This window comes from Mustela nivalis (assembly GCF_964662115.1).
Source record: "Mustela nivalis genome assembly, chromosome: 2".
Lineage (NCBI taxonomy): Eukaryota > Metazoa > Chordata > Mammalia > Carnivora > Mustelidae > Mustela > Mustela nivalis.
In genome coordinates, this window is record NC_139021.1 from 174,433,508 (window position 1) to 174,455,424 (window position 21,917).

The 21,917-nt window shown below is 42.9% G+C and overlaps 1 long non-coding RNA gene across 2 annotated transcripts in view; it reads right to left on the reverse strand.

The window, feature by feature from the left end:
- Positions 1-21,917, reverse strand: part of LOC309858701 — a 38,252-nt gene that overhangs the window by 5,808 nt on the left and 10,527 nt on the right. Inside the window, exon 3 of one of the 2 annotated variants that reach the window (XR_014308314.1) lies at positions 6,455-6,696. The exons of the other annotated variant lie outside the window; for it this stretch is intronic. This is a non-coding gene — a long non-coding RNA (uncharacterized lncRNA). Of the gene's footprint in view, positions 1-6,454; positions 6,697-21,917 lie in introns of those variants that run through there. 2 annotated transcript variants of the gene reach the window in all.

Consider the following 21,917-nt stretch of genomic DNA (forward strand, 5'->3'; position numbering starts at 1 on the left):
CGTCAACACCGGGCAAATTATTTTCGAACTGGGTTGAACATCTGCAAACCCGAATAGGTAGCAGCATCCTTAAAAATGTCCTTGCTCTTTAAGCCTGAAATTCTACTTGTAAGTCTTCGAAGGAAGCAGTAAAACATGCAAAGATTTATGTTCAAGGCTGGTCATCTCAGCTTTGTTAATAATAGCAAAAAACCGATGGCAATGTAAATGTCCAACTTTTGCAGATTATCTGAATCAACGATGTTATTACACATTGTGCCCCAATCCAAAACCATACCTTCAAATAACACTAAATATAGGAAAATATTCATGGCTTATAGTTAAGTAAATTACGCATTAAAAAAAATACAGCAGTGATCCAGGTTGTATGAGATATTACACATTTGTGTATAGGTAACCACAAAGCCTGTAGTGCTTTACCAGCACTTACCGATCGGTGTGTGGGGGAGGAAAGGGAGCAGATCATTCTCATTCATTCTTGATATTTTGTCACATTTCCTAAATTTTCTGCCTTCCACACAGATTTGTTTGGTGATGAAAACAACCCCCCATCCCAAAACACCATAAATATTGTTTTTCAAAACCAGCCAGGATGCAAGCCCTTGCAATCAGTTATTTTATCGGAAGCACGGATCCTTGGTCCAGTACACAGGCCGGCAGGCGGGCAGACCTGCCTCACTGCGCTATTCCCCGACTTGTATAGAGTTGTCAAAAGGAAGTCCCCTAACATGCTTTCTGCAGCTCCCGGCCCTTTATTAATGCCACATGTGCTCTTGTAAGGTTAAGTTATTAAGTGATATACAATAATTGTCTCTACTCCAAAGTAGACATTTCATTTCACTCAGCTCATGTGGATCTATTTCGGTGTCATTTATCACGACGGCTTTTTAAGATCCATCTCAGTGGGCTGCATCCCTTGTCCCTCTCTTTGAATGCAAGCCGACCTAAACGGCCCCAGTAAGAAATTAAATATAATTACCTATGGAACCGCACAGGGCAAAGTGGGATCGCACCAGCTTCCCAAGTGGAACAAGGCGTCTGGAGGCGCCTCATGCCCGTTCCTCCCCGGAGTTAATTTGCCTGCATTTCCTCCCTCGTGGAGAACGCTTACATACAGCCTCACAATGACCTGTTTAGTCGGGAGTGGAAAATTATGTCATTTGCAAGCAAGCTTTCAGCTGTGATATTTTATAATTGTTAAGATGAAAACCCGATAATCCTCTCCCCCTGCACATAAACTGCAATCCATCTTTAAACCTGTGATAATTCCTAAAACCTGCCGCTTAATAAACTAACAAACCCCAGGCCTATGTGATTTTACGGGGAGTCAATCTTTGATCAGCCAAGCTGAAATGGGTCTGATAAGGGGACGCCCTTCCACTCTGGGAGTCGCCACTCGAGTGGCTGATTGCCGTTTCCTCCCGGTCCTCAAGTGCCAAATAAGCAGAAGTCTTCCCGAGCTTCTTATCTCTTTCACTTTCTTCTCGAGATCTCTGTCGCTTTAATCCGGCATGTCTGCTGCTGGTTAACAAGGAAATCCTATGTCAATTATCGCCAACAACTTCCTGCTGCGTAGCAGTGGGGAATCAAAGCTTCGGAGAGCCTTTTCACACCAGAGAGTGGTGCAGGGCCTAATTAAATGGCCCTCATCTCCTGCAGCCCGGTGGAGGCCGCATGATAGATAGCTAATGAAAGATAGCCCAATTTTTCTGAGAACCGTTTGGAGGCTGGCGGGCTGTCCGGTGGGTTGCAGGTGTGCACCGGAGTGGGACCTTGTGCGGTTTTGTTCCACTTGTGCTAAATTTAGTGGGTCTGTTGTCAGCGCTGGACAGAGGGATGGGAAGATTGCATCTTATTAGACTTGTTCCATAAATCAGAGGTCCAAATGGAGAATGGGAGGGACGTGCGGGGAGATACGGTGGAACGTGAAGTTCAGGCCCTGAACGAGACCCTTGCCTCTGGAATAATTCACTGGGCTCGGACATCAGAGATTTCCCCCCATCCCTCCCTGCCCTCCCGCGCCCCGCCCCACCCCGAGGAATTCTCGGCTCATATGATGCTGCTTTTAAAAAGTCATTTTCTAAGATCACTGCAAATCGTCACCTTCAGATGACATTCTCGCTGTATAGACTACATAAACATATATGTACGTTTAGTTTTTATATGTATTAGTTTATCTATACAAAACCAGATAGTAACTCTATGTAATAGTTAATATATATTAATATATAACTAACATATCATTCTTTTTTTTATCTTTGTGACTCAGGTTTTCTCTAGCAATTTTTCTCAAGCTAGACAGTGGTTCTCAAAGTGTGGTTTCCTGGGCAAGCAACTTGACCTGAAAACGCCTTAGAAGTGCAAATTTCTCAGGGTCCATTCCGGACCTACTGAATCAAATACTCCAGGGGTGAAACTAGTAACCCAGATTTTAACACACCTTCCAGATGATTCTGAGTCATGCTACAATTTGAGAGCCACTGGTCCGGCGCATTTCCAAGAAACTCCTTTATAGATGACCAGTTTGAGTCATTAATCTTAACATCGCCATTTGTTCAAAAAATGTCAACATGTTACATAACAGACACCCTCCATTCCTTAGCCTGACTTGACGCCTGTGTGCCTTTTACCAAGAGGTGTATTTCCATGGCTGCAATCATTTCCTGCGTTCTGACTCATGATGTAGTACTCTACTGAGTGAGGTGATTTGGGCTTTAATTTAAGGAAGTAGGGAGTGAGAGGTGGTGAGTGTGTCCACGGAAATATTTAAATCAGTTTTCTAGAGTTCTGATTCTTAGACTTTCGGATTAAAAAAAAAAAAAAACTTCAAGGTACCAGACGGTTAGTTGCTTTCTAGTGTGTAATGGACAATGTTTATTTTTTCTAATATTTTATAAAAGAAAGGATATTTTTTAAAAAGACAGAACGATAATAGTAAAGACAAAATGTTAGAATAAAAGCCAATCTTTTCAATGAAATGAGGTTTTGCCTATGAAAAGCTCCTTCCGTTGCCTTATTTTCCTCTTTTATTTATTTATTTACTTAAAGATTTTATTTATTGGGGCGCCTGTGTGGCTCAGAAGATTAAGCCATAGCCTTCAGCTCAGGTCATGATCTCAGGGTCCTGGGATCGAGCCCTGCATTGGGCTTTCTGCTCAGCGGGGAGCCTGCTTCACCCCCATCCCTGCCTGCCTCTCTGACTACTTGTGATCTCTCTCTCTGTCAAATAATAAATAAAATCTTTAAAAAAAATTATCTATTTATTTGAGAGACAATGAGAGAGAGAGAGCACAGAGGGAGAGAGAGAGAGAGGAGCAGACGCCCTGCTGAGCAGGGAGCCCGATGCAGGACTCGATCCCAGGACCCTGGGATCGTGACCTGAACCAAAGGCAGGCATTTAACAGACTGAGCCACCCAGGTGCCCCCTATTTTCTTCTTTTAATGAAAGATTTGTGTGTTCTCTGCCATGAAATGGTTATCTGTTTGCCAATCAATATCTAGAAGTCGTCAGTGTAGATTCGACTTAGAAAAGAAGGGCGGGGCACACTGAGCAGTGGCTCTTAACCCAGGTTGCCTCTGAAAAGTACCCTGGGGAGCTTTGGAATTCTCATTTAATTGGTCTACTTTGACATCAGAATTGTTTAAAAAGTGTGAACTGCTTTCATGTTTGTAAATTGTCTTGTACTGCAGAGTTCCTCAAAGTTTCCTGTGTGCACATCGCCCCTGGGGATCTCGTTAAAATGAATGCAGAGGCTGTTCAGTAGGTCTGATTGGGGCCCAAGGTTCTTCAAGTCTAACCACCTCCTTGGTGATGTGGTCGCTGCTGGTCCGCGGACCACACTTTGAGTAGTAAGGCCTACAGCCCTTAATTGTTAAGGATGCAAGCACCTAGCAGAGAGCCCCTGCCTCTCTTAGCACCAGCGGAGGGTCACCAGCCCTGATTTCCTGGGGAGGAGATACCACCTTCTCAAGGTCAAGCTGGGAGCAGTGTCAAGGACATGGCAAGGATCGATCTCCAGGGCTGCCTGGGATTCTTACTCCTGAAGCAGCCACAGGCACACCCCTGGTGAAACCTCAGTCCCTCTCCTGGCTTCCATAGATGTTTTGTGGTTCTGTTGGCTATTCTGGGGTAAATGAGGAGGCCTGAATTTGACTCATACAGTGTTGGAAGCCAGAGAGGCAGAGTGAGGAGGACAGGAAAATTATGTAGCCAAATCCTGGTACTACCATTAGGACTTCAGATTTTTTTTCACTGGACCACAGAGACTGGGCTTGAGCACTTCCTGACAAGGCGTTGCCACCCTCAGGACAGGACAACCAGCCGGGCTGAATGCCCACGACCAGCCTCAGGGGCATGGACTTGGGTTCTTCTCACCTCCCTCTGACTCACGGGATTTTCTCTCATCCGTTTAGTTGTACCTTAGGCTTTACAATGCACTTCCCTTTTTTATTTTATCTTTCCCTTACTATATCTGTGATCTTAGGCAATTGACTTTCTGGACACACCTCAGTGTCCTTACCTTTACATGGGGTCATACTAGCCTTCTAATTCAGAGGATTGTTTTAAGGATTAGATGAGGAGATATTTAGCAAGCGCACTCTGGGAGTTACTTTATCACACCAATGATATCTACCTGCTTAAGGACATTTTGAAAAGCATATGGATCAGGGTTGGAAGAGACCTTAGAGGAGGTCTGGTTCACAGTACTCAATTTTACAGACAATATTAAATGAGGAATATCAAAATAAGTTAAGAAAAAAAGAAAGATGCCTGCTAGATAGTAGTTTTCGTGTAGCTTAAATTAGGTGTTTAGGTAGTTTAAGTCTGTTTGACTATTGATATCTTATAATCTTTATGTAAAACATTTCTATAGCAAAGCACACACGACACACTTCATAAGATGACTTCAAAATAATTCTTTCGGGGCATCTGGGTGGCTCAGTGGGTTAAGCCTCTGCCTTCCGATGAGGTCATGATCTCAGGATCCTGGGATTGAGCCCCACATCTGGCTCTCTGCTCAGAGGGGAGCCTGCTTTCCCCCTCTGCCTCTCTGCCTACTTGTGATCTCTCTCTCTGTCAAATAAATAAATAAAATCTTTAAAAAAAGAATACTTTCTTTCAGTAATTGTAAGAACTCAACTAGTGGGGTTTCGAAAGCAATGGCGGTGTCTACACCTGGAATTTGAAAATAGTTTTGAATCTTGAGGTACCTTAGAATCCAATCATTTTTTTAAAAATTTCATTTGTGCCTGAGCTTACACTGACAGTGTAAGGCTGAAGGACCCCCCCTGCCGCGGCCATGTGGCAAACTGACTTTTTGCCTTCCAGTTTCTTCTCTGGGATACAAGGATATGTGGAGTGCTCAGTGGCACATCTGTCACTCCTCTGGAAGTGACAGTGATAACTTATAGAGTGGCCATAAACATGGTTACGCTATTGGTTTATCAAAAGAAGATGAACACAACGTTGTGCATGCTCATTCTAGCCATGATTCCTTCCACTTGGTCTGTGACAATATAAAAGCCATCAGGTCACCTGGTTTCCTAAACATTCCACTCACACTATGTCTGGCTTCTTGGTGAAGGGACACACCAGTGTAGAGTGTTCTCATCTTTTTCTCTCTCACGGACTTTGATGTAGTTCTGTCTCTCTGTTTACATCGGTATGTTGTACTTGTACACATCGGTGCCTGGGCTCAGCCCATGGCCCTCACCTGAAAAAACATATATGATGCTGTTGTAGGACTAGCAGTTACTGAGATTTTATTTCCTTTGGCTTTTTGTTTTTCCTCAGCAATGTTAAACTGACTTCTGCCCAGCATTCCAGAATGTTCCAAAGGTGAGGGTAGTAGAGAATTCCTGGGACACTTGTTCCTACCCTGGGGATGTAAATCGGTTGCTATTAGAGTATTTTAATAGATGAACATTTGAAGTAAACTTGGGATTTCCTTCACAATGCTAAATTGAGTGTTTTCATTTTAAATAGATAATCAAAAATGTCAAACATTTTTCTTTGTGTGTGTATATATGTGCATCTATGTCAACATTCATACTGTCAGCTTGTTTTTCATGTTATCAGCTTTTAATTTTAAAGTCTGTCACAGATTCATGGGGAAAAGGGGAAGAGTGAGAACCATTTGCCATGCATCACTATTTCAGTTCTGGTAAATTAGTGCAGCATTACGTATCCTGACAACATGAGGACAGAGGAAACAGAGACATTTTCCTAGAGGGAAAAGTGCACAGCTTGGGAACCAGACCCGTGTTGGAAAACAGGCTCACGTGTTCATTGGCAAACTTCCTAAATGGTTTCGAACGTCAGTTTTCTCATCTGTGAAATAGGACAGTAAGGGGGCGGAGAGTGACAGCTAACATTTATTGAGGATTTCTCATGTGCCACATGCTAATGTGTTACATGCATTATCTCATTAATTCTCACCACGTATAATGACCGTCATCAGTATCTGCCTGGAACCTGCTGTGTCAGTGATCTGTGGCTGCATAACAGGCCCTGAAGATTCAGTGGTCTGCAACACGCACTTCTTTGGCTCACCGGGAGATGAGCATTTAGGCAGGGCCCTGCTGGTTTCTGGTGGGCCCCTTGTATGTCTACAGTTGGCAAGGCAGCTCTGCCTCTGGGGCTTGGCCACTGGGGTGACAGAGGTGATCTTCCTGGGCTTGTCCATTTGGAGGAAGCTGTACTCAGAGAAAGAGACAGAACACAGAGCTTTTGAGACACGGGCTCAAAACTGTCACTTAGCCACGTCTGCTGTGTTCTGTTGGCCGAAGTGATGCTCATTCACAAAGCCAAACCCCCAATGGGTGGGGGAATGGCCTGCGGCCCTCAATGGGAAGAAATCCAAGTCTCAAAGGAAGGAGAGGTATGGCAGCCCGGTTTGCATAGTCTCTCCCACACTGTCTACCTCAGAGTGTTGTTGTAAGGATTCATGAATAATGACAGCTAATGTTTTCAAATTCTCCCCGTAACCCTGTGATGGAGGTCCGATTGTCGTCTCCATTTTATGGGTAAGTGAGCCAAAGCAGAGAGATGGTTCGGGTTCCTCCCAGAGTTGCTCATGACTAATGAGGAACCAGATCAAAATGCAAGCAAATTGGTGACAAGAAATGCAGTGAGATGTGACGAGGGTGGTGCCTGGGTTCATGTATTATATCAATGTCACTTTCCTGGCCATGACCATGCGCTATGGTAATGTATGATTTTATCATCGGGGGAAGCTGGGAGGAAAAGTGCGTGGGAACTCTGAATTCTTTCTTGCAACTTCTTGCAAATCAGAAACTCTTTTAAAATATGAAGTTATTTGAAAACCATTGAAGCAGTTCAAACACTTAGCTAATGCTCTGTACCCACGTAAGGAGCTGAGCACCGTGCCTGGTCACACAAGTAGGTGTTTAATAAACGTTCGCTTCCTCTGCCGAAAGCCCATTATCTGTTTAAAAGACCAAAGAGATACCATCTCAAGTGTAAGAATGGGAGTCCCCATCAACAACTGAGGAAGGGAAAAGTCAGATTTGGTCAGAGGAAGTCTGAGATGCAGCAGCACTGGTCTCCTGTTAGGGCAAGCTCTGGAGTTACAGGGCAAACGCAAATGTGTTTCAGGTCTTCTGCTTTTCTAAGATTACTTTATGGAAAATCTTTTTTCAGATCTCATAGATCCCTGAGGACTCTCGTCCTGGAACTGGGAAAACTGGTGGAGAGTCTAATTAAAAGAGAACAGAATGATATAGGAATGAGTCTAGCTTGATAGGGTCAAGCTAGGGGAGCTTCCTTAGCTCTCAAAGTTAGCAGAGAAAAATTCTTGAACAGGAAAAAAAAATACATTAGCAAATGATAGGCTACAAGTAGACCTGGTTAGGTTGGATTTTCACAAAGAGCGAGATAACAGCCTTTGAAAAAAATTAAAAAGGAAAATAAATAGCCACGTGTTAAAGTCACGGAGCTAAGCAGAATAATAACTATAATAAGTACAGGAAAGCAGGTGCTACTGGAAACGGATGCGGTCATGACCCACTGCCTCAGCTGTTTCTATCGGGCCCCGCGCCTGTGCATTAATGATTAGATGAGAAGCAGTTGATGTCTAGAATGTTCGGAGAGGATGTTTTCTGCTAATGGCTGGTTGGTTTTACTTGATACCTTGACAGAGGAAAAACAAGGACCCTATTAATGATAATAATAATAATAAAAATCATAACAGCTAACATTTGTTGGGGGCTCGCTGTGTGCCAGGAACCCTTTTAAGTGTGTTACATTGTCTCATTGAATCTTCGCAGTCTTTTACCAGTAAGGAAATTGAGATATGGAAATGCTAGGTGACTTTAGGAGGCATAGAAAGCCTCGCTGTGGTGAAACTGGCATGAAATGGTGCATTGCGCAGGAAAGAAACAGGCTCGTCCTGGAAAAGGGCTTTGGGACCCAGTACCTGTTCGCGTCACCATTCCAATCACTGGAGTTTGCCAAGAAAGGGATGGTGGCCTATCCAAGCGCATAGCAATGAGGCTCTTTTACCCTCCCCTCCGAGCATGGAACTCAGGGCACTGCTTCTCAGGTGGAAAGTATTAAACTTTCTCCAAACTTATCGTCTTTGAGCATTTCATTTGGAATTTATTTATCTATTTATTTATTTATTTTTAAAGATTTTATTTATTTATTTGACAGAGAGAAATCACAAGTAGGCAGAGAGGCAGGCAGAGAGAGAGAGAGAGAGGAGGAAGCAGGCTCCATGCTGAGCAGAGAGCTCGATGCGGAACTCGATCCCTGGACCCCGAGATCATGACCTGAGCCGAAGGCAGCGGCTTAACCCACTGAGCCACCCAGGTGCCCTGGAATTTATTTTTGTTTACGATGTGAAGCCTGAATTCTAGTATTCTCCTCCACTCCCTCAGCCAGTCAGTTATCCCTGGATTGTTCAGTGTATGAACTATCCTCTTCACACTGAGTCTAAGGGTCACCCTTTACATGTGCTATGTTCTCATCTATTTCTGGTTCTCTCTTTTGCTCTTGATCATTTATTCCTCTGGCGTATTGTTTAGATCATGATGCTCTCTCTCTCTCTCTTTATATATGTTATATAGCATAGTATAATGAGTTTCATTATTTCTTAAGGGAACTCTTCAAAATAGTTTTCTGTTTCAAACTTCTCTTGGTCATTCTCAGATTATTATTACTATGTATAACCTTTAAAATAGTTTTAGGCATTCTCAGTGCCCACTCCCCTGCAAAGAAAAGCACTGGGCTGCATGACTGAATGGTATTTTCATTTTTGAGTTAATTTGAGGAGTGATGTCTTTATGCTCTTAAGCTTTCTTATATCAGGAACATTTTGTGTTTCTCCATTTGGGGGGGTGACTTATTTTAAATCCTTAATAAGATGTTAGAGTCTTCTTTATATAGGCTCTATGTCTTTCTTATTAAATTTACTCCTGGTTAATATGGTGAATAGGATTTTTTTTTCATTTCTTTTTTTTTTTTTTTCATTTCTATTTTATAAATGGTTTCCGCTAGTGTGGCAGTCACTGTAGTGTTGACCCACAGCCTTCCTTACAGCCTTCCTGCTTAAGTTCTCCCAGGTTGACATCCTTCTAGAAGTGCCAGGAGTTAACATTCTCTAGGAGACAATGAAACGTGAACTCCCCAGCTACCTCACCTCGTTCCCTTCAAAAGGCCTAGTTCCCTTCTAGGGCCACATGGGACATTCCCTATGGACGACTGGTGGAAAAGGAAACACCCAGGTCCAGGGCTCACAGATGGGTCAGCAGGATGGGTCGCAGCAAGCTAGCAAGGAGTGCATCTGCCCTGCCCTTCTCAGGTAGAGGTTTCAGGAGACCCTGAAGATAGCAGCAGGGGAAGTCTTCCCAGTGGGCATAGCTGTTAAGGGTTCACCTGCCGCCCATTTGCTGGGGAGGGAGAAGTGACCTGACATAAGGATAAACACAGACTCCTGGGAAGTGGTGAATGGCCTGGCTGGTTGGGGATGTACCTGCGCAGATGAGAAGATCAGAAGCGAAGAGATCTGGGAGGGCAGCATGTGGAATGACCCAAAGGAGCAAGCAGAGTAAGCACACAGTGACTACACCAGTGCCCAGCAGCAAGGACCCACAGCAGAGGAGCCCTAAACAGCAAGGAGGACAGCAGGGGCCCTGCCCTGGCCGCTCTCGTGTGGGCAGAACATGAACGGAGACCTCCCGGCGGACTCTCTCTTGCCGTGGCTGACGCAGCCAGTCCTGCTGCTAAATGCTTGATCGGTCAGCGTCAGAAACCGACGCTGAGCCCTCAGGATGGTGGTGGGGAAGACAACATGCCATCTGGTGATGAATTAATGCTATTGGACCCCTTGGGGAAGAAAAACTTGCCATTTGGTGATAAGTTAATTCTATTGGGTCCCTTTCCCCTTGGAGGAGGTGACAGTTTGTCATTACTGGGAATGAAACGTATTCTGGGTATGGGTTTGCCTTCCCTGCCTGCGCCATCTTTGCTAGAATCCCCATTCAAGAGCTCACAGAGCTTCTGTACTCATGCCACTCCCCTTGCCTGGAATTTCTATGTTGAAAGCCTAATCCCCCAATGGGGTTGTGTTCAGAGATAGCGCCTTTATGGAGGTAAGGAAGGTTAAATGAGGTCATCAGGGTGAGACTCTGATCTGATAGTTTTATGCCCTTCCAGGAAGGCACCAAAGAGCCAGCCCTCTCCCTTTCTGCCTGCCCATCATGTCAGGACATGGCCAGAAGGTGACCATCTACAAGCCAAAAGAGAGTTCTCACCAGGAAAAATGTCAGTCAGTATCTTGAACTTCGACTTTCCAGCCTCCAGAACCATGAGAAACACATCTCTGGTGTTCAAGCCTCCTGTCTGGTGGGCTTCATTATGGCATACTGGCTAAGACACCTCTCCAATAAAATCCTTGCCCTCAAATTCTCAACTCTAGATATGCATCGGGGAACCAAACTAAGAAAGCCAGGAGAGAGGAAACTCAGTTTTGATCCTGTCAACTTTCAAATTTTGAACTAATTTTAGACTTTGAGAAAAATTGCAAAAATAGTTTCTGTATATCTGTCCCCCAGCTTCCCCCAATGCCAACATCTTACATAGCTGTGGAAGGATTAGTAGAATCAGGAATTTAATATGGGTTTGATACCATTCACTAAAGATGTTGGTTGAATCTGACCAGTTTTTTGTTTGTTTGTTTGTGTGTTTTTCATTAGGGCCCTATCTCCCTTCCAATCCTATCCAGGAAGAGGTGTCACCGTTCACGACTGTTTCTTCTTAATCTCCAGCTTTCTCTAGCTTCGTTCCGTCCTCCTCTCTCATGACTCTGACATTGGCGAAAATGATTAATAATTATCTTGTCAAATGTTACTCAGTTTGGGTTTGTTTGGTATTTTCTCATGGTTGGACTGAGGTTTTACATTTTGGTGGGATTACAAGGCAAATGAGGCTATGTTTCCTTCTCGGTACCTGAGAGCCTTTCTCTATGATGAGGCACCTGGCTGGCTCAGACAGCACAGCACGTGATTCTTGATCTCATGGTTATTAGTTCAAGTCTCAGATTCAGTGCAGAGCCTACTTAAAAGAAAAAAAGAAAAAGCTCAAGGCATCAAAACGATTCTTTAAAAAAAAAAAAAAGGAGGGGGGATTTCAAATGTCTTATCTCTGGTGATGTTTACCCTGATCACGACATTAAACTGATTTCTGCTTGGTTTCTCTACTATAAAGTTACTTCTTTGCCTGTGTAATTAATAAATGTCTCAGGCAAAATACTTTAAGACTAAGAAAAATTTATTTTTCTTAAAGTTATTGCTCAGTATTTTTCTTTTTTAAAGTAGTCTCCACGTCCAGTGTGGAGCCCAAGGCAGGGCTTGAACTCATGACCCTGAGAGCAAGGCCTGAGCTGAGATAAAACGCCAGACACTTAACTTACTGAGCCACCCAGGTGCCCCGCTTACTAAATTTAAAGTTATTCATATTTGTAGATGTGTCTTACATCCGGTAACAGCAAATAATCTTATAATTTTTTTTAAAGATTTATTTTATTCACTTGAGAGAGAGAGAGAAGACATGGTGAGGAGAGGTAGAGGGAGAGGAGAGAGAGAATCTTAAGCAGACCCCCCCCCACTTCCTGCTGAGCCTGGAGCCCAACCTGGGGGCTTGATCCTACTACCCTGAGATCATGGCCTGAATTGAAATCAAGAGTCAGATGCTTAACCAACTGAGCCACCCAGGGTCCCCAAATTATCTTATTAATTTGAAACATTTCTTAATAGTATCTCTTGTGTCTTCTATATATACACTCATATCAAGTATACATAAAGATAGCTTTATCTCTTCATTGTCATTATTTATAGGAACTGTTTTATTTTCCTGTCTTATTACAATAGCTAAACTTCTGAAGTCATTTCAAATGATAATGAGAATAATGAACATCCTGGTTTGTTTATTTATGTGAGTGATTTCAGTATTTTGCCCCTTCTAATGGTTTCTATAAGTCTGGAATAAATTATTTCTATTTTACTAAAATTTTTTGTTGTTCAGAATGGCTGTTAATTTTATCAAAAGCGAATGTAATCATATTTTTTCCTTTATTTCTCTCCTATATACTTTGTTAGCTTTCCTAATATTAGATCATCTTTCCATTCCTGGAATGAACCCTACTTAGTCACGATGCATTCATTTTAAAATGTATTGCTGGATTCAATTTGTATATATAACCACAGGGAATTGGGCCTATAGTTTTCTCTTTTAGTACTATTTTATAACATTTGGGTTTTTTTTTTCTGGTTCCATAAAATAAATCAGAGTGGTCTTACATTTTTCCTATGGTCTGGATTTATTGGGATCTTGATTCAAATAACTCCATTTTCAATACATCCTTTCATATTTTCTTTTTCCTGACCCAACATCTTTACAAATAAAAAACTCCCTCAGGGATAATATGCATGACTGGGTGGTGGTGCCTACAGGACCTCTCTACACTTTCCACTGATTTTGCTGTGAACCTAAAATTGTCCTAAAAAACAAAACTTGATAAAAAAAAAAAAAAATCATTCCATCAGCTAGCAGAACTACTATAGCTTTAGCTGGATGCTCCTGAAAGAATCCTAATTCATTCATTTGCTCTTCTCAAGCTGAGTGAGAACACTAGAAACAGGAAGAGCAATGAGTACAAGATGTATGGTGGGTGGGGAAAACGGAGTTTCATTAATTTGGGTATTATATTAACCATATGCAAATGATATGCAAAACAACATCCAATTGCTTCGAATCAAGAACTCAGACACCTTTTGAAAAAATATTGAGTTGCTATTTATACTATTTAACAAAACCCTAGAGAAACAGAAGGTTCACCATATGGGGTATTTTTGTTGAAAAACTTTGGTGACAAATCTTTAGAGAATGTATTAATCACTTTTCTAACCTTACAAGTACAAAACAGTAAACATCCCAGGCCCAATCTCTGTCAACAGAGGCTCCTGACCATTATCAAAATCAAGAGAGCCTTGGGATTGAGAAGGATCTTGTTTCAGAAAAAAAATTCTGATTTCATGGAGGTAGGTTTTGTCCCCACTTGACCTGTCTATAAAAAGTGGATATGCTAGATTATAAACCGTTTTAAATAGTTCGCTTCTGCGGTCCCAGTGCCTTTCACACTGCTTGATCCAGAGGAGGAGGGTCACATAGATATTTGTTAAACAAATAAATAAAGGAACGAATAGTAATAATTCAAGTTAATTATGGTTTTAGAGGAGGTGAGTTATGTATTTTGGTAAAATTTGGTGTCCACGAAGGAATGAGACTAAACCATATGAAATGATCATTTTTATAGATCAAACCCAGTCATATAACGATAATCAATAATATACTAATAGTTTCATAGGGGTCAGCCTAATCCATATCTGACCTAGAATTTTAGAGTAGCATTTACGGTTTCAGGCCTGTGGCTTTATAGAATATTATCCTGTACCCTTCTGAACTACAGCCAGGATGATACTTCTTCTTCTTCTTTTTTTTTTTTAGACACTTTTTTAGAAGTGAAGAAGCAGAGAGAGAGGAACAGAGAGAATCTCAAGCAGAAGTGGAGCCCGATACGGGGCTCGATCTCATGACCCAGAGATCATGACCTGAGCCGAAATCAAGAGTCAGATGCTTAACCAACTGAGCTATCCAGGAGCTCCTAGAATGATATTTCTTGATAACACAGCACAGTGGTTTGGGGCTAAAGCTTTGGAAATATAAACCCATGTTCAAATCTTGACTCTACCTCCTACGCGTTGGGTGGCCTTGAGTAAATCACATAATTTCTCTAAGCTGGAATGTCCTCATCTATAAAACGGGGAAAATACCTTCGTTATAGGATTGCTATGAAGATCAGCCATGATAGCCAAGTACTTGGTGCAGTACTTACACATAGTAAATGATCAATAAACAGTTTCTATTACTCTTATTATTATTAATTAATTTATTTATTTTTGGTTGTCTCTTTCTAGGATATTTAACTTCCTGTCATTTCAAAGCCAGCTGATAGTGGTAGATAGTTGTGGTCAATGTCACAGTAGTGACATCGTTTTGTTTTGTTTTGTTTTTGTTTTGCCTCTGGGAGGAATAGTGACCAAAAAGAGGCCTGAAGGAATGGTTCGGAGCTGAAAATGTTTTGTGTCTTAACCTGAGTGATGGCCACATGGGCGTACAGCTGTGTAAAACATCATCATTGTACACTAAGGCTCAGTGGGTTTTCTGGGTGTATTTTATAACTCAGTAAGGTCTTTGCCTGTTTGAGGACAGTCCTAAGATGGGCACTGGCATCATAAACAGAGGGAATTACAAGCACTACATTGTATTTGATGAAAACCCTCATAGTTTCGTGTCAAATGCCTCTCCCCCCGACACCTTCTCTCTGCCTTTGGAATCCACAGCACCTTCACCCCAACCCAGCATGACATGCAGGCGGGCTCATGAAAAATGGGAAAAGGGGAACGTTGACAGGCAAGTTGACGAGCAGCCAACTACTGATTCTGTATGTGTGTGGAGCGTGTCTAAGTGGGTCTTGAAGGTCAGCGTGGGTTTTAGCTTTCTGAACTTCTCATCTTCAGCAAGGGAGTCCGTCAATACAGGATGTTAATTGAATTGAGGGACTGTCATCAGTACTCATGAAAATTTAAAAAAAAAAAAGTTGATATTTCTTATTGATCTATTGCCTCTCTATCGCACGCCCCCCCAATCTCTCTCTCTCTCTCTCATACACACACTGATATTTAGGCTATTCATTTTAGTTAATTCCTCCTGCTGTAACTATAATCAGGGATTCTTCTCACCCTGTCTTTCATAACCTCCTTGTTCCCGGTAGACCTTCTGCAGTCTCCCTCGGAGGGCTGTCTTTGTCGAGACCACACGCACATACACAAGCAGCGGGGACTTTTCTACGGAAGCCATTCAAACAAATGCCTACCTCAGCACAGGTGAATGTGTTTAGAGACTCAGGTTTCCTCATGGCCTAAAACATTTTGAGTTGGGGAGATGAAACAGGGAACGTTTTCCCTGAATGTAGGACTGAGTAAAAAACCTACCAGCTTAGTTCTTCTCACAATCCCGTGAATATTACCGAAGTTTAAACTTCTGGGAGCCTTCTGAACCCTCGTGGAGCAGCATGGAAGAAGGTCTTTAACTAGGACCCCTCCCATCTCCCTCATGCCTCTTGAGAGCCAGAGAGATGGTCCATCGCCCCAACCTGTTTGTAGACTGGTGTCTGTCTTCCTCAGAAGAAAAGGAATATTTGTTTTGACTCCCACCAGACACCAATTTCTGAATCCGATTTCAGTCATGATTTCCTATGTGCCTGTGTAAAGGCAAGGGTGGAAATAAAGAACAAACCCAATAAAGACCAAACCAAAAGCACATGTCCCGAAGGGGCGCACACCAGGCGAACAATGGCTGTTGAACAGATGAATCCACCGAAATGTAAAATATTCCACAACGTTTGGGCAGCTTTGAAATGCTACACTTTCTAGTGCTCATCTGTTAATCATCTGAGGGAACTTCTCAGCTCACCAGAAGGGCCCGGCTCCTCTTTCTAAGTTCACACGGCTGGAAGTGCACACAATTCAGCGGTCGGAGTGACAAATAGGCTGGAAAGACAGCCAGCAAACCACCCAATGAAGAAAGCAACAAAGAAAGGACCAGAGAGAGAGAGAGAGAGCGAGCGAGCGAGCTATTTTTACCCACCTCCACTTCCAACTGAATCTCACTGTATGTATTTTCCAGGATATAAGCTTTTCTTTGAGTTACTTTCAAGATAAGTCATAAAGCTATAATCATATTAATGATTAATGGCACCAGGGAAGCAAAGTGACATAATGAAAAGATTTAAGGTTCTACACAAAAGTATTTAAAGATTCTCTTAGGAAATCCATCTACTTTAAATAGTTTTTTGAAAGCAAAGAAACCATCAACGGCACTAAATTTAAGGGCAAAGACAAAACGCCTCCACCACCATTATTCTAGTTCATTCCTACAGAACAGTGCTCCTCCGGATACAGAGAAGTTAGAAAAAACTGTTTCTAGAAAACAATAGTAATTCCAACCAGAGAGAACAGGCACGTCTAAGAAGACACTTGCAAAGCAGATCGTGTGAATAGAGAACCAACCAGATGTGCACACCCTGGTGCGCCCTTCGTGACCAAGTGTCTCTCTGTGACCGCAGACCAAGGGGAGTGACCACAAAGTCAGGCAGGGAATCCTGGGTGGTTAGATTACCTCCAAGGAAGACTTTTCTATTCTTCCAGCTACTAGGGTCCAAAGATGGACAAGGCTGTTCACAGCGGTGGTGAGGTTTCTGCCATTGGCACGATTCAGGCAGAGGCTGGCGGATGTGATGGTCAGACCAAGGGTTCCCTAACTTTGCTGCACACTCAAGTCCCCTGGGGGAACTTGAAAACCATGTTTAACTGCTGGGATAGGAATCACACATCCATATTTTTTAAAGCTCCCCAGGTGATGGGAATCACCCGGGGGCAAGGTCAATGCTTGGGAGCCCCCACAGATTTGCTCTGGGCTTCTCAGACTTTATGTGCACACAGAGCCCCTGGCCTGCTTGTAAAATGCAGATTCCGACTCCTTGTCCACACCTGGGGGTATGGCCGGAGACTCTGCACTTCTAACCAGCCCCAGGCTGAGGCCCCTGTTTGCTGGTCCAGGAACCACACTCGGAGTAGCGGGTTCCAGCTGACTTAGTCTTCTCTGCTCCTGAGTTCCTAGGGGATGAAGCATCATCATTTGGGGGAAGGGAAGAGGGGACAGTGATTAACAGGGAACAGCCCTGCTCCTTCACGGGCCGCAGGCTGAAAGCAAGTCATGTCTCATCCCCGAGCCTCGGTTTCTCCATCTGAATACAGAAGGGGCTGGTAAACACTGCAGGGTTTCCTCAGGTCTCACTGATGCTCTGAGAAAATAAGCAAAGCCTCTAGGGATCGAGACTCCACAGTTTCTAGATGGCCCCAGAGAAGACTGGCTGATATACACTGACCAGAGATGGTTTGAAAAAGACACATTCATGTATTTGCTGATTCACACACTTGCATGGAGTATCCAGAAAGGTGGTAACTGGTAGAAAGACCGAAAAATACCCAGTTCGTGCCTTCAAGGTGCTTCTGGTCTGGTACAGCAGCAGTTGCAAGGGCAGGGGTGTGCAAGGAAGGGTTCAATGGTGCTAACTAGAGTCTAGTCGGGGAGGTCAGTTCTTCCAAAAGGGGAATGTCAGGAAGACTTCAAGGAGGCGGTGACTGAGATGAGAAATGAGTGTGCAGATCAGGGGACAGAGCAACCTTGGCAGGGGTCAGTGTGAGGAGTGGTGGCGGCTTGAGGCCCGGGAGAACCAGGAGTGAAGCAGTTGAGCCCCATGGAGAGAGTGGGGCAAGTCTGAGGGAAGCATATCAGCCAGAGGAAATGCGATTTTCTCCCCCATTAAGAGTCATTAGTATCTTCTAGTCATTCATTTAGATTAGAAGTTGCATGTTATGGCAGGGGTAGGGATAGAGATGAGGACCCTCCTCCCCAACCACATCCACTGGTACCAACTTATGTCCCAGAAATTCAGTGGTGGCCCCAACTCACAAATAAGTGGACTCCTTTGTCTAGAAAGTACTTTCAGAAGAGTCTGTGGTCCTGGAGCATGGCCTTGGATCTCTAGCAGACCACATTGGTCACTCTTCTCACATGTCCTTGGACCACCTCTTACTTGAGCTATAGCTGTGGGGGATGGTTCCTGAGCAGTGTGCCACTTCCGGGGCCATTGTGCATCTTTTCTGCCTCGAGGTTTTCTAGAAAGCCCCAGAAGTCCGATAGTGTGTGAAAGTTAGTGCTCTGAATGGCTGGATGGCCCAGCCTTCCCTCCTCCGGGGAGACAAGTCTCAGATACATTCTGCATGATTCCTCAGATCATCCCAGTGGGACGAACCCTAGTTGCTTCACAAAGGGATGCTAGAGGAATATGTCAGCCCACCTGCTGATTTCGCCCCACAAAACCCTGGGGATTCTGGGACCAAGGGCGTCTTATGGAGACAGGAGTTTGCCTGAAATCAGTCATCACTTCCACTTGTCAACACCAAGGGAAGACAGCTTTTGGAGTGCAGCTTCATCCTCCACTCCCCCCGCCCCCAGGGCTCAGAGGCATTTAAAATTCAGTCACTGTCATCAGCAAACCCCTCTGAGCAGAAACATTCCCATCATTCTGTCCCTCCTTGCAAAGGTGTTTAAGATATCTAAATATTTTAAAGGTATCTAGGAGGATTGGATTCTTTTCTTAGTGGTGACTTGATGAATAAATGATGCCCTAATTTCAGTTTAATTATTGTCTAATGCTCTCTAATTCATTTCAGATTGGTGTTTAACTTTCTTCCAACTTGACAACCTTTCAGGCAAAACTGATCAAAAAAGCTGGAGCCTCCTTTACACAGGGACGGATTAGTTGTCTCTCGGTATCAACTGAAGAAAAATAGCTATTCAAATCCCTGATATTTTTGGCACTTTGTAAATTTAAACCCATCCAAAACACATCTTTAAAAAATATTTTAAGGAAGGGAGGGATTCTATGCTCAGAGTCTGAGATTTTGTTCTGCCAAGTTTGAGCATGGAGCAGATTTTTACGGTTGAATTATAAGCCCCTGAAAATAGGTTTATTATGGAAGTGTGAACGCACAACTATAGCCTATAGCAACATGAATGGCCCTGTTATCATAATGCTTGAATCCTCTCTTTTGTGCTGCATTGGCAAAGCAAGACACCTACTTTGGCCTTTTTGCTAATACATGTTAATGTCAGTTAACAGCTTGTGTCCCTCTTTAAAAAGATGCCCCAAAGTTTTTAGTAATCCTTGCCTTGCTAGGGACCCCTATGTCTCCATCTCAGGAATTAATCTATCATTTATAGAAGTGACATTAGGAATATATTCTCTTAGAAGGAGAAACGGAGGTGGGGGTTGGGGTGGGGGGTGGTGTTTGCTTTCGTTGTGACCGTGCTGTTTGCCCGGGTAATGTGTGGTCGGCTGGAGAGTAAGTTTCTCGCCAGACAGAAAGGCCAAGTGTAGATCCTACAGGCTAGTTCCTCGAGGTTGAAGAAAGAACTTGTGGTGCCTGTAGGAGGAATCTTGGTTTGAGATCCAAACATTTGCCCCAAGTTCAAATGCTTACATTCTTTGGTGTCTGAAGTTTCCCCTAAGAAGCCTACATGTTTATTTTCTGGTATATGTTTTTTTAACTACGAAATGAAACATTTGGAATTCTATTGCATGGAACTCATACAATTTCCAAAACAGAATTAAAATTACAGTCAGCTGCAGGGGCAATCTCCGTTGTGATTGGCTAGAAAAGGCAGCTCCAATTATAGGAGCCTGCTCGCAGAGGCTTGGTCTCTGGGTAAAAAATCATAAACGCCAAGAGCTCCCTTAAACACGTGCCGAATTAAGCCTTATGGAGGAATGTTTGACATTCGTCAACTCAATGTAGTCTAATATCAATGAGCCAGAACCCTACTAACTAGAACACTTGATTAATTAAGTCTTGGTTTCCTGTCTTCTCCTCCAGCTCTCCCCATTTCCGGGCCCAGGAAACTTGAGAGCATAAAAACTCCTGGCACTTACTGAGTGCTTACTGTGTGCTAGGCACGATTGTATTCATTCATAAAATCCCCCAGTAACTCTAGAAGTAGGTACGATCATTATCCTCTTCTCCTCCTCCTCCTCCTTCTTCTTCTTCCTCCTCTTCTTCTTCTTTTTTTTTCTTTTAGGAAATGAGTTCAGCAGCCAAGCAGAAAGGTAAAGATCTCTGGCTTTGTTTATAGATCCCTCCAGGGTTGCCTTCCAGCTTTGCCAGGAAATAGCTGTGTGACCTTAGGCAGGTTACTTAGACTTTCTGTACTTCAATTGCCATGAAACTGTTATTTCTGTTAACTGGAGATAACACATTTTTCTCCAAAGATCATAACATACCTCTAAAGGATCTGGGTATATCTGTGTGTGTGCCCGGGATGGAAGCAAGGAGTGGAGATAGGTTATGGAAGGAACCAAAGAGCGGAACCAAAGAGAGGAACCAAAAACAAGATGGTCTTTCTCATTTTGAGAGTAAGTTCTGCAAAGACTATGTAGACCTGAAGCTGCCTATGTAAACCTGAAGCCAATGTGGAAGGAAACAGAGGCAAGAAAGCAAGAATGAACAAACAAACCCCCAAGGGCGTTATTCTAACACCTTGATCCAGCACTACCTGAAATACTCCTTGTTCCTTGGTCTTTATAATTACCTAATATATATATATATATATATATATATATATATATATATAAACATATATAAATATATATATTTATATATAGATATTCATATAAATATATTTATATATTTTTTCTATAGATTAATAATTAATATAAATAATAATGGATGTATAAATATATATTTATACACTTATATATATTTGTTTTGCTCTGGCTAGTTTGATTTGGCTTTCTGTTACATGAAGTTAAAAAGGAGCAATCTGTAATAATATCTGACTTCATTTCCTCTCACCTCTGCTCTATCACCATCAAATCTAACTGGAGAGATAGCACAGAGTCTAGCCATCCTTCCTCCTCCTGTTCATCCATCCTTTCCATCTGCCTATTTATCTGTTCATTCAGCAAACATCCACTGAGTGCTCAGAGCCAGATGTGAAAAGAACAAAGATGAACGAGACATGCATCGTTCCTTAAGGAGATACAGGCACATGAAACCGCAGACCAGTAAAACAGCTACTACTCTACAGGAAGAAACAGAAAAGTAATCCTGTGAATGGGAATGGTGTGACTTTGGGGAGAGTTTCTTAACGTCTCTATGTGTCTTTCTTTTTTTAAGGCTTCTTAAAATATGGTGTAGATTAAGTCTTAGGTTTTAATCAAGTTTCCACCTTTTTCTTCAATCCCCTGCACTGAATAATAACGATGCACATTTTCAAATGAAAAGATGAATTCTCCCTCTTTGGGGCCCCCCTCCCTGGGCACACATCTTTTGGACTGCCTCAGAAGACTCCAGCCTGAGGTCAGGGGAGAAACGTGTCAAGTATGTTCAACATTTAAACAATTTGGAACCCCCCGTTACTTCTGCTCTGGTGACATGGATTTATTTCCTGATGAGTTGGAGGGATCTTTTCCCAAGAGTTCCTCACAGCAATCCGTCAATCACTCCCAGTGAGTGCCCTTTAAACACAGGTAGAGACCCATCATCGAGTGGGTGTTATTTAAAACACGTGTTTTAAAAGACTAAAGGAGAGACTGGCCTGTCCAACTGATGAATTATTTTTCAACCAATTCTCACTGGTAATGGTACCTAAATCTTATCACAAAAATGATCAAACATAATGCTAATGTATTAGGAATGCATCCTTGATTTGT